Consider the following 12,346-nt stretch of genomic DNA (forward strand, 5'->3'; position numbering starts at 1 on the left):
AATATAGATGCAGATGCAGACATAGATTTAAAAAAACAGGTTCTAGTGATAACATTCGAAAGGCAAGGAAGGCAGTGCGACGGACCAGTCGCTTATACCATTGTTATTGAATCAGTACATGAAAACAACAGCAAAGATAACGAAGGAGAAATTTGGGAGAGCGGATGAGAGATCCCGAAGAAGAGACGAAAATTTTAAGTATTGCCGATAACATTACAATTCCTGCAGAGACTCTCAAGGACAATGTAGATCAGGTGACAGGAATGAGTAGTTATCCAGAAGAAAAGTTATAAGACATATGTCAGTAAAAGTACATTATAGGTAATGGAGTGTAAGCAAAATAAATCAGGCGACGCTGGGCGAATTTGATTAGGAAATGAGGCCCTGAAAGTAATAATGAGACTTGCTATTTGGACAGTAAAACAACTGACGGCGACAGAATTTAACCATGCAGCCTTGGAGTAGAAAGGAACGTTTTTCTTAACGAAGGGAAATTGTTAATGTCGAGTATAGACTTGGTTTACGAAGGGTTTCATGAAGGTATTTTTCTGGAGTTTAAGTGCACTGAAGTACGGATGATTAAGAGTAAACTCAACTGAACTACGACGCCACCGGAAAATTCTTGAGATTATATCGACAATCGTGTACCGAAAGAGGATCGACTGATTTAAATCTCGAAGGAAAGACTTTCACGGCACAACTTCAAAAAGTGAAGGGATAGGTCACCACCATACACCTATGGCATCAAAGAACATTAAATTTCTTAAATGTGGTAGGTGTGAGGGGTAAAAATATATAGTGAGATGAAGGCTCGAATTCACTCTTGACCATTTTCAGCTGAAAAAACACAGAATTTGTTTCGGGCGGCTTGTAATATTTACGCTTGAGCACATGTAGTTGCATGAAGTTTCGACAGATGGTTGCGCTATATGTATCCTTCAAAATGTCGTCTGTAAGGGAGTTGCGTACCAAGTTTGAGAGTACCTGTTGAGCTTCTTTCAGCCGAAAACATGACCATCACAAATATTCGTAGCGGTAGCAGAATGTCTGCGGAGATCTGGCATTGAACAAAAGCGCGCTGAGTCGTTGGACGAGGTGTGCGTCATTATCGCAACAAGGTCGCACAAACCTGTCCCATCCATCGCTTGCCGGTTGGCTGCAAATAGCTGTAGCTCCTGCAGTGATGGAACGTGCGGACCCTCTCATTTGAGGTGCAACTACATGTCCTCAAGCGGAAATATTCCACGCCGCCCGCAACAAATTCTGTGTTTTTTCAGCTGAAAATGGTCAAGAGTGAATTCCATCGCGTGCCGGTTGGCTGCAAATAGCTGTAGCTCCTGCAGTGATGGAACATGCGGACCCTCTCATTTGAGGTGTAACTACATGTGCTCAAGCGGAAATATTCCACGCCGCCCGCAACAAATTCTGTGTTTTTTCAGCTGAAAATGGTCAAGAGTGAATTCCATCGCGTGCCGGTTGGCTGCAAATAGCTGTCGCTCCTGCAGTGATGAAACGTGCGGACCCTCTCATTTGAGGTGATATACGGATCACAGTCAAACATGTTGCTGTATAACTAGGCGACCGTGATGCTAGAGCCGACCCACTCGTCCAACATTTGTTGTACTCAAAGGTGGATTCCTCGCGCCTAATGGGAGACCATGAAGTGCAACGACGGACCTTCTCTGCGTAATTGTTTGGGCGATACGATTCTGATCGTCAAAACGGCAATCCACTGAGTGGCGCTACACCACTTCTCCTTCGAAGGAAACGTTCAAAGCCACACTCTCCACTGGGAAACCGAGCGAGGTGGCGCAGTGGTTAGCACACTGGACTCGCATTCGGAAGGACGACGGATCAATCCCGTCTCCGGCCATCCTGATTTAGGTTTTCCGTGATTTCCCTAAATCGTTTCAGGCAAATGCCGGGATGGTTCCTTTGAAAGGGCACGGCCGATTTCCTTTCCAGTCCTTCCCTAACCCGAGCTTGCGCTCCGTCTCTAATGACCTCGTTGTCAACGGGACGTTAAACACTAACTACCACCACCACCATCCACTGGGAAAGTCACAGCGACGGTCTTCTCGGGCTCTGAAGGGGCCATTCTGTTTTATGTCCACCGTCATGGTGCAACCATCAACTGGAAAGCATATTGTGTTATCTACATGTACATCGATACTCTGCAAATCACTTTTAAGTGCCTGGCAGAGGGTTCATCAAACCACCTTCAGAATTCTCTATTATTGCAGTCTCGTATAGCGCGCAAAAGGAATGAACACCTGTATCTTTCCGTACAACCTCTGATTCCCCCTATTTTATCGTGGTGATCGTTGTGCCCTATCTATGTCGGTGTCAACAAAATATTTTCGCATTCGCAGGCGAAAGTTGGTGATTGGAATTTTGTGAGAAGATACGGTTGCCTTTCTTTTAACGATTTCCAGCCCAAATGCTGTATGATTACTGTGACTCTCCTCTCCCATATTTCGCGATAATACAAAACTTGCTGCCTTTCTTTGAACTTTTTCGATGTACTCCGTCAGTCCCACCTTGTAAGGATCCCACACGGTGCAGCGAGTGTCCTGCCAATAAAACGCAGCCTTTGGTTAGCCTTCCCCACACCATTTTCTGAGTGTTCTTTCTAATTTAAGTTGTTCGTAATTGTAATACCTAGGTATTTAGTAGAATTTACGGCTTTCAGATTAGACAGATTTGTCGTGTAACCGAAGTTTAACGAGTTCCTTTTAGCACTCATGTTGGTGACCTCACACTGTTCGTTATTTAGGGTTAACTGCCACTTTTCGCACCGTTGACATACTTTTTTCTAAAGCGTTCTGCAGTTTTTGTTTTTCTTTATCTTCTGATGACTTTATTAGTCGATAAACGACAGCGTCATCTGCAAACAACCAAAGACGGCTACTGAGATTGCTTCCCAAATCGTTTATATAGATAAGAAACAGCAATGGGACTACAACACTATCTTGGAAAACGCCTAAAATCACTTCTGTTTTACTCGATGACTTTCCGTCAGTTACTACGAACTGTGACATCTCTGACAGGAAAACGCAAATCCAGTCACATAACTAAGATGATATTCTATAAGCACGCAATTTTACTACTAGCCGCTTGTGTGCAACAGTGTCAAAAGTCTTCCGGAAATCCAGAAATACGGAATCGATCTGAAATCCCTCGTCAATAGCACTCAACACATCATGTGAATAAAGGGCCAGTTGTGTTTCACAGGAATGATGTTTTCTAAACCCATGGTGATTGTGTGTCAATCGACCGTTTCCTTCTAGGTAATTCATAATGTTCGAACACATATCGACGTTAACGATATGGGTCTGCAATTTAGTGTATTACTCCTACTACCTTTCTTTTATATTGGTGTGACCAGTGCAACGTTCTAGTCTTTGGGTACGGATCTTTCGTCGCGCGAACGGTTATATATATTGTTAAGTATGGAGCAATTGCATCAGCATACTCCGAAAGGAACCTAACTGGTATACAGTCTGGGCCAGATGACTTGCTTTTATTAAGTGATTTGAGTTGCCTCACCACTCAGAGGACATTTACTTCTACGTCGTCAGCTGTTCTCGATTAGAATTCTGGAATATTTACTTCGTCTTCTATTGTAAAGGCATTTCGAAAGGTTGTGTTTAGTAAACCCGCAGGAAACTGAAGAAACGAGTTTGGCGTGTATGTCGCCATAAAAATGCAAACGAACTTCTCCTTTTCTATAACAACGCAAAGCCTAACGCAATTCTGCGCACCCGATAAGAGTTCACGAAACTTCATTAGACTGGTTTTCCTCATTCACCCTACGACCTGATTCTCACGCCCTTGACTTCCATCTGTTTGGCTCAATGAAGTGTACACTCCGCGTAAACCAGTACGTGGATGATGAAGAGGTCATTGATGCAGCAACGTCGACCAGCACAGTGGAACACCGTGCAGGCATACAAACCTTCCCAGTAAGGCGGCGCAAGAGCGTCTTTTGCACGCAGATTATGCTGATGGACAGGACTTTGTAGACGGGTAATAATATAGTGTGTTGAAATTCTGAATAAAACCAACCTGATTTGCATCACTTGTAAGTAGGCTGTTCAGTTTTTTTACGTTGGTAACGCCACGTTGCGCTCTGTATGAAAATCACTGACTGTCCTGTCTGCGGCTGGTTTGCATTGTTAGAATATTCGCTATAGTAGTGTTGGGCAGTTGGATGTGAATAGCGCGTAGCGTTGCGCGGTTGGAGGTGAGCCGCCAGCAGTGGTGGGTGTGGGGGAGAGATGGCAGAATTTTAACAGCAGATGATCTGGAAGTGTGTCCCTCAGAAAGATAAATTTGTAATACTGGATATCATGAACATATGATGACTTTTCAACATTATTAAGGTAAATACTTTATTTGTTATCCATCAAAATCTTTCATTTGCTAACTAGGCCTATCAGTAGTTAGTGCCTTCAGTAGTTAGAATCTTTCATTCAGCTGGCAGTTTTGGCGCTTGCTGTAGTGCAGTAGTTCGAGTAACAAAGATTTTTGTGAGGTAAGTGATTCATGAAAGGTATAGGTTATTGTTAGACAGGGCCATTCTTTTGTGGGGATTATTGAAATTCATATTGCGTTGAGCTAAAAATATTGTGTGCCAGTTTAGTGTTGATCAGATTAAGTATTGAGAGAAATGACTGAGTACGTTCATTTCTGCTCAGCTGTTTGAAAATCAAATAACTTAAGAGGTTTATCGGCACAGTAATTCATTCATTTTTCAATGGCGATGTTTGACACTTACTGACCGCCCATTTTACGATACCGTAAAATTATCCGGATATACACTCCTGGAAATGGAAAAAAGAACACATTGACACCGGTGTGTCAGACCCACCATACTTGCTCCGGACACTGCGAGAGGGCGGTACAAGCAATGATCACACGCACGGCACAGCGGACACACCAGGAACCGCGGTGTTGGCCGTCGAATGGCGCTAGCTGCGCAGCATTTGTGCACCGCCGCCGTCAGTGTCAGCCAGTTTGCCGTGGCATACGGAGCTCCGTCGCAGTCTTTAACACTGGTAGCATGCCGCGACAGCGTGGACGTGAACCGTATGTGCAGTTGACGGACTTTGAGCGAGGGCGTATAGTCGGCATGCGGGAGGCCGGGTGGACGTACCGCCGAATTGCGAAACACGTGGGGCGTGAGGTCTCCACAGTACATCGATGTTGTCGCCAGTGGTCGGCGGAAGGTGCACGTGCCCGTCGACCTGGGACCGGACCGCAGCGACGCACGGATGCACGCCAAGACCGTAGGATCCTACGCAGTGCCGTAGGGGACCGCACCGCCACTTCCCAGCAAATTAGGAACACTGTTGCTCCTGGGGTATCGGCGAGGACCATTCGCAACCGTCTCCATGAAGCTGGGCTACGGTCCCGCACACCGTTAGGCCGTCTTCCGCTCACGTCCCAACATCGTGCAGCCCACCTCCAGTGGTGTCGCGACAGGTGTGAATGGAGTGACGAATGGAGACGTGTCGTCTTCAGCGATGAGAGTCGCTTCTGCCTTGGTGCCAATGATGGTCGTATGCGTGTTTGGCGCCGTGCAGGTGAGCGCCACAATCAGGACTGCATACGACCGAGGCACACAGGGCCAACACCCGGCATCATGGTGTGGGGAGCGATCTCCTACACTGGCCGTACACCTCTGGTGATCGTCGAGGGGACACTGAATAGTGCACGGTACATCCAAACCGTCATCGAACCCATCGTTCTACCATTCCTAGACCGGCAAGGGAACTTGCTGTTCCAACAGGACAATGCACGTCCGCATGTATCCCGTGCCACCCAACGTGCTCTAGAAGGTGTAAGTCAACTACCCTGGCCAGCAAGATCTCCGGATCTGTCCCCCATTGAGCATGTTTGGGAGTGGATGAAGCGTCGTCTCACGCGGTCTGCACGTTCAGCACGAACGCTGGTCCAACTGAGGCGCCAGGTGGAAATGGCATGGCAAGCCGTTCCACAGGACTACATGCAGCATCTCTACGATCGTCTCCATGGGAGAATAGCAGCCTGCATTGCTGCGAAAGGTGAATATACACTGTACTAGTGCCGACATTGTGCATGCTCTGTTGCCTGTGTCTATGTGCCTGTGGTTCTGTCAGTGTGATCATGTGATGTATCTGACCCCAGTAATGTGTCAATAAAGTTTCCCCTTCCTGGGACAATGAATTCACGGTGTTCTTATTTCAATATCCAGGAGTGTATTTAAGGTGAGCCGTCTTGGTCGTCACAGTATTCTGTGACCAGTATTCAGAAAGACTTTGCCGTAGTTCGGCAGTTCTATGGAGTGTTATCTATTTTATGGAGGTAAACAGCTGAGATTACAGACTAACGTTGGTCTATCGTGTTGCAGCGCTCAAAGACGAGCTACTTGCTGCACAGTGCCTCGTCTTCTTCGTAGCGGGCTTCGAGACTTCGTCGACCACAATGAGCTTCTGCATCCACGAACTGGCAGTCAACCAGCATATCCAGGACCGCCTTAGGAGTGAAGTCGACAGCGTGCTCAGCAAACATGGAGGGCAGGTGACGTACGAAGCCGTGCACGAGATGTCCTACCTCGACATGGTGGTCGCAGGTACGGGGAATTCAACTACCGACATTAAATACACTCATGAAAAAATGAAAAGCTTACACCTTACACCTGTAAACATGGGACAAGTGAGCACAGTGATTAAAGGCTCACGATCTTCCAGATGGTTGGTAGCGTTGTTATCCCGCCGTTCCCCCAGGAAATGGTGAAGATGGCTGGTGTCGAAACGTTGTGATTTCTAAACTCTGCTTCATACTTGGGAACATTTGCAGCGGAACTGATGGACGGCAGTTAAGATCATGACCCAACCCTCTGTGCTTTGAAGGTATATGAGATCATTCCTTAGTCAGGATCATCACAAGTTTGACTCTGCCCTCCATGTTTTACTATCTTGAACTGTTTTTTCTTTCATTTCTATCAGCTACAAGAAACGTTTTCTTCAAGCTATTTTATATATTCCTGTCTTCACAGCCCCAAGGTTAACCTGGTGCCGGAATAGAAGACCCACTAACGGGTCCCAGCGTCTAGTAACAGTCTTCCAAACTGTTGATCCTGTGTAGCATGTGTCTGAAACTTGAGAGTTAGTGTGCTGTTTCTCAAAACCAAAATATTCAATGAAATCATACATCCAAAACAGTACAAGAGTATGTATATAATATTGTAGTGTTTTAGATGTATGATTTTATTGAATATTTTGTTTTCAAAAAATGTCGATGACATTGTTTGCTTGATTGATGAAACACAAAACCGAATAATATAATTACTCAGTGACATAAATACAGTTCACCAAAAAATAAAATTCACCGTTGTGACAGAAGAGGAAATAAAAAAAATAATTAAAATAGAGCAAAACATTAACAAATCACCACCCACAGCAGAGAACCATACACAGTATCAACAACAAACATAATTTTCGGATCTTCAGGACACCTACAGCTGCTAGTACAACCGCTCACATCAACTCCAACCACCCACAAGTTTCAGACTATTACTGCACAGGCTCAACACAACTCCATTGGACAAACTAAACTACACACAAGAACTAAATACAATACACCAAATAGCCAGAGACAATGGGTCCAACTCACGAATGATAAACAAACTGAACAACAAAATTAAAAAAAATAATTAAAAGGGAGCAAACCATCAACAAATCACCAGCCACAACAGAGAACCAAGATCACAATCTCCAGCCAAACACACGATACCATGAACACCCTACAAAGAGTACAGCATGGTGAATGCTAACATACAGCAACAAAAACGTACACAGAGTTTGAAACATACTGAAGGAACACGGGCTACAGAAACATCACGCGCACAAATGACACAGTACACAAGAATTTAAGAACACCTCTGCAGACAAATTCTCCAAAGCTGGAATATATCACTTAACCTGCAGTCCATGCCAGTCGGTCTACATAGACCAAACATGCAGAAATTTCAAAACGAGGTACTCCAAACACCTCAGCGCCCTAAGAAGTCATAGTACACACTCCACTTTTGTAGACCATGTAATACAAGAAAACCACCATCCAAAAAACATGGAGACTGATCTTAAGATCCTCAGAGAAAGCAACAGTCTCGATCAGAAACTTACAATAGAGGAGAACTACCAAATAGAAAAAGCAATATTTCAGGGAAAGAGAGTCCTGATTGAAAATACAATACTGTGCAACAAATAACTGCCGGCCTGCGTTGCCGAGCGGTTCTAGGCGCTACAGTCTGGAACCGCGCGACCGCTACGGTCGCAGGTTCGAATGCTGCCTCGGGTATGGATGTGTGTGATGCCCTTAGGTTAGTTAGGTTGAAGTAGTTCTACGTTCTAGGGGACTGATGTCCTCAGAAGTTAAGTCCCGTAGTGCTCAGAGCCATTTGAACCAATGGTGAACAAGTGAGCAACGGCAGTAACATGACACCTCTCACTGAGTGTATTGCCAGAAGTGTCTGCTCATATCGCATTTCGCCACATTTTGTGTAAGTTAATGTGAGGTGAAGTAGTGAGCGGAAATTTATGAAGAACTGAGTGAAAGCAATGCGCTAAATAATATCTGATTAAGACACCCACCAGGGACACGAAACAGGGCGGAAAATGTAATTACAGAAAGATACAAAACCTCTATCCTCGAAACAGCTCTCCACAAATACGCAGTAATTTCTGTTAATGGCTAGTTTGCAGATGACATTCTGCAGAAAAATAAAAACAAAATTTAAAAAATTAAATCAACACCAAAATAGATGTTTAATAATACACTTCAATTAGCGATGTAAAAAACAAATATTGTATGTCTTAGGCCTACAGTAATTAAATTATAAAAATGTGACGTATTGTACAGAAACTAAGAATTTAAACCCACAGAAGATGACATATTTATGTAGAAATATGTATGGGGAAATATAAAAATAAACTAATTGTGTTTGCATAAGGCTGAGTTCCAAAATAACCCAGTTTTTACTTTGAGATTATAAACACTTCAGTCATTTTGAGATTTTTATGACGACATAATAGTTTAAATTTCTATTTACAGATTACACAGATTTTTCTCTGTACGCTTTATTGTTTAGGTTTTATAACTCTTCTTCCGTTTGTGTTCATACAAAACATCATTTACACAGTAAGAGGAAATAAAGGCGTTTTTTCATGCTACGTTTTGAATAATGTAGCCAACTGTTGAACATTATTGCCAAGTATAGAATACATGTTCGTGATATCTGTGTTCTGTGAATCTATGCATGTGCTTATATTTATGTGAATTGTATTTGTTTTACTGTAGTTAGGTGTGTGCGAACTTACTGCTTTTATTAATACTATTATTATTAACTTTTTAAAAATTATTTTATGGAAGTTTTTGAGACAGAATTTGTATTTATTTTAGGTAGGCAGGAATGTAAATTTACACAGCCACGTATGACACACACACACACACACACACACACACACACACACACACACACACACAGAGAGAGAGAGAGAGAGAGAGAGAGAGAGAGAGAGAGAGAGAGAGAGAGAGAGAGATTACCGAGATAACTGTTTATTAGTAACAGAACAATTTATATCCCCAATGTAGAAAGTACAATATCTAAGATTAAATAATGTGTAAATTAAGAATATGGTCATATTTCAGGCCAATAGAGATGTCTTTCGAATAACAAACGCGAGTCGCATGTAATATGAGAAAATTCGTTGCCTTCATCCGTAATTAGACGGATCTCAACTTATAATTATGAAGGGAATACGTTTTTACTTATAAGTGAATGTGAATATAACCTAATGTAGTGTATCGATAATTAATGTTGCTATTTGATAGTATCAGCAGTATAATCTATATCGATCTCGAGACCACTAGTATCAATATCTTTATTTATATAGCAGACCGATCAAGAGGCTACTATCGTAATATTTAACATCGCAAATTTCATGAATTATTGCATTTGATTTACTTCAAAACCTTTTAATGCTGAGATTGAACAATCTTACAGGCAGAGCAAGATGTTGACATTTGCAGGCGGTTCTGGAGCCATTCAAAAACTCTCACTCTAGACTATGACTCTAGGGTTAATTACTCCGAAAGGAGTTACAAATTCAGATGAAAAGGTCTGTCGTTTCCCGTGATACATCAAGCAGAGGGTTTAAAATCCATCACTATTCGGAATTAAAGTGGGAAAGTCCCTTATTACACACTATTTCTATAATAGCTGTTTGTCATAATATTTTGACTCCAAGATGTGAATTCGAGTTGTCACTGAAGGTCACATTATAAAGGCCTTTTGCTTGACCAGCAGATATACAGGCTTTATTTCTCTGTGTAAAATTACATAAATACTTAGTTTGAAGTATTACATAAATGCAGAACATCAGTAACATGAAAGGAGAAACATTAGCTTTTTTATGTAGCTGAATTTCTGCTAACGAAGAAATCCCTAAATAATTTTCAGAAGCATTAAATTATGTGGATCAGCGCTAGTCATTACTGATTGCTTATGTACAATTTAGAAATACGTTACAGTGTTTGTTTCTGCTATATGACTCGTTTCGCATCCCTAAAGTTTCTCAATCTTAATAGAGCGTGAGGAAGTGAACGAATGAATGAATGGCGTGAGTAACTTTCTGATTAGGCCTTCACTTAAATAACTAAATAAGAAAGTCTTGAGTCTGAAAGAAGTAACACACAATATATTTTAACTGTAGCCAAAATGGTTGTTATTGACAATCTCTCACATTCTTTGAAGCTTTGTTTCTTGAAGATTTCGGAGCTTTGTCATAGCGCTGTCAAATCAGCATTTTCAGATACACACTTCTGGGGTACTGACAACGCTATGAAGCTCCTTACATAAACACCTGAACTGTGACGATGAACTTGTGACTTCCGAATTCATGCTGGCACAGCAAAAACGCTGTAGAAGACACTAAACGAATGTCGTTATTAATTTTTTCTCTATTTTTCGCATACGGGTGGTAATAATAAGATTTAAAAGTGTCGTGTGATTTTCTTGTTTTATTTACAGAGACCCTCCGGAAGTACCCTCCACTGACGGAGTTGGACAGAATCTGCACAGTGGCCTACACCATTCCAGGCAGTAATGTCAAGATAGAGGAGGGGACCAAGCTTATCATACCGGTCTACGCCATACACCACGATCCCAAATACTACCCGGATCCAGAAAAGTTTGATCCGGAACGCTTTACGGAAGACCAAAAGGCATCACGCCATCATTTTGTTTACCTACGGTGAGGGACCCCGCATCTGCATAGGTAAGGGCTTCGTGTTATGCACCTAATTTTAAATAAAAAAATATGGTGATGCATCAGGAATTGATTGAAAAGAATAAAGAAAAAAATCCAAGCACTCAAATAATATTTCAAGTCCCTGAAGAGTCTTCTGTTATGAAAAAAGTCATACTTTGCAAGAAAATATAAATCTGTCGAAGCATATTTACTAAACACAGCCTTCCGAAATGCCTTCACAAAAGAAGACGAAGTTATGGTTATGTACGTGCGTCCATGAATCAGAAAAGAACACAGGGTGGTTACTTTAGAGTCCAGGTTACATCAAAGGTAAAGAATGTTCAACTCACTGCAGGTATCGTGTGTTTACTGTTGAATGAAGACCATCGAATATAAACAGCGTTGCAATCACTGTAGGTTCCGGTGTTTACTTGTTGCATGAAGACCATTAGAGTATAGTTTGTTATAGTAGCGAGTAGACGACGTCTCCATACAGTTATCAGATCTTGGAACTCCCTGGCGGACTGAGACTCAAATTCGGGCCCTTTGTATTTCCCTGGAAAATACTCCACCGATATGACTTGCCAGTGAAAGCCAAAGGCCCCTACTTCGAGTCTCGGTCCGGCTCAGTGATTTAATCTGCCGGAGAGTGTCATATCAGTGTATACTCCACTACAGAGTAAAAATGTCATTATGAGATCTTCATAATGTTCTGCGCAAGCGATGTGAGAAACGATATGATTTTTATTTAGAGTGAATGGTGCCGAAAATGAGGACGGCAGTGTCCTTGTATGGTGAGAGATGTCCTGATTTTGCAACACCTTCGCTGTCTACCTTCGCAGACGTAGTACAAACATTTCAGGAAACAAGATACGTTGATAGCTCAAATCAGTAACCGACCAGCAATGTGCAATTCTCATCTTAGCAGCTGTAACACATAATCCACAAGAAAGCTCTAACGAGAGAGTGGGATCAGCAAATGAAGTGTTCTGTGAATACTAAATTTCAACGAATTTCATCCATACCACATATAGCTTCATCAGGAACTC

General features: G+C 42.5%; 1 pseudogene; it reads left to right on the plus strand.

Moving 5' to 3' along the window:
- LOC126278358 (probable cytochrome P450 6a13) overlaps positions 1 to 12,346 on the plus strand; it is a 56,502-nt pseudogene that overhangs the window by 41,525 nt on the left and 2,631 nt on the right.

This window comes from Schistocerca gregaria, chromosome 1 (assembly GCF_023897955.1).
Source record: "Schistocerca gregaria isolate iqSchGreg1 chromosome 1, iqSchGreg1.2, whole genome shotgun sequence".
NCBI lineage: Eukaryota > Metazoa > Arthropoda > Insecta > Orthoptera > Acrididae > Schistocerca > Schistocerca gregaria.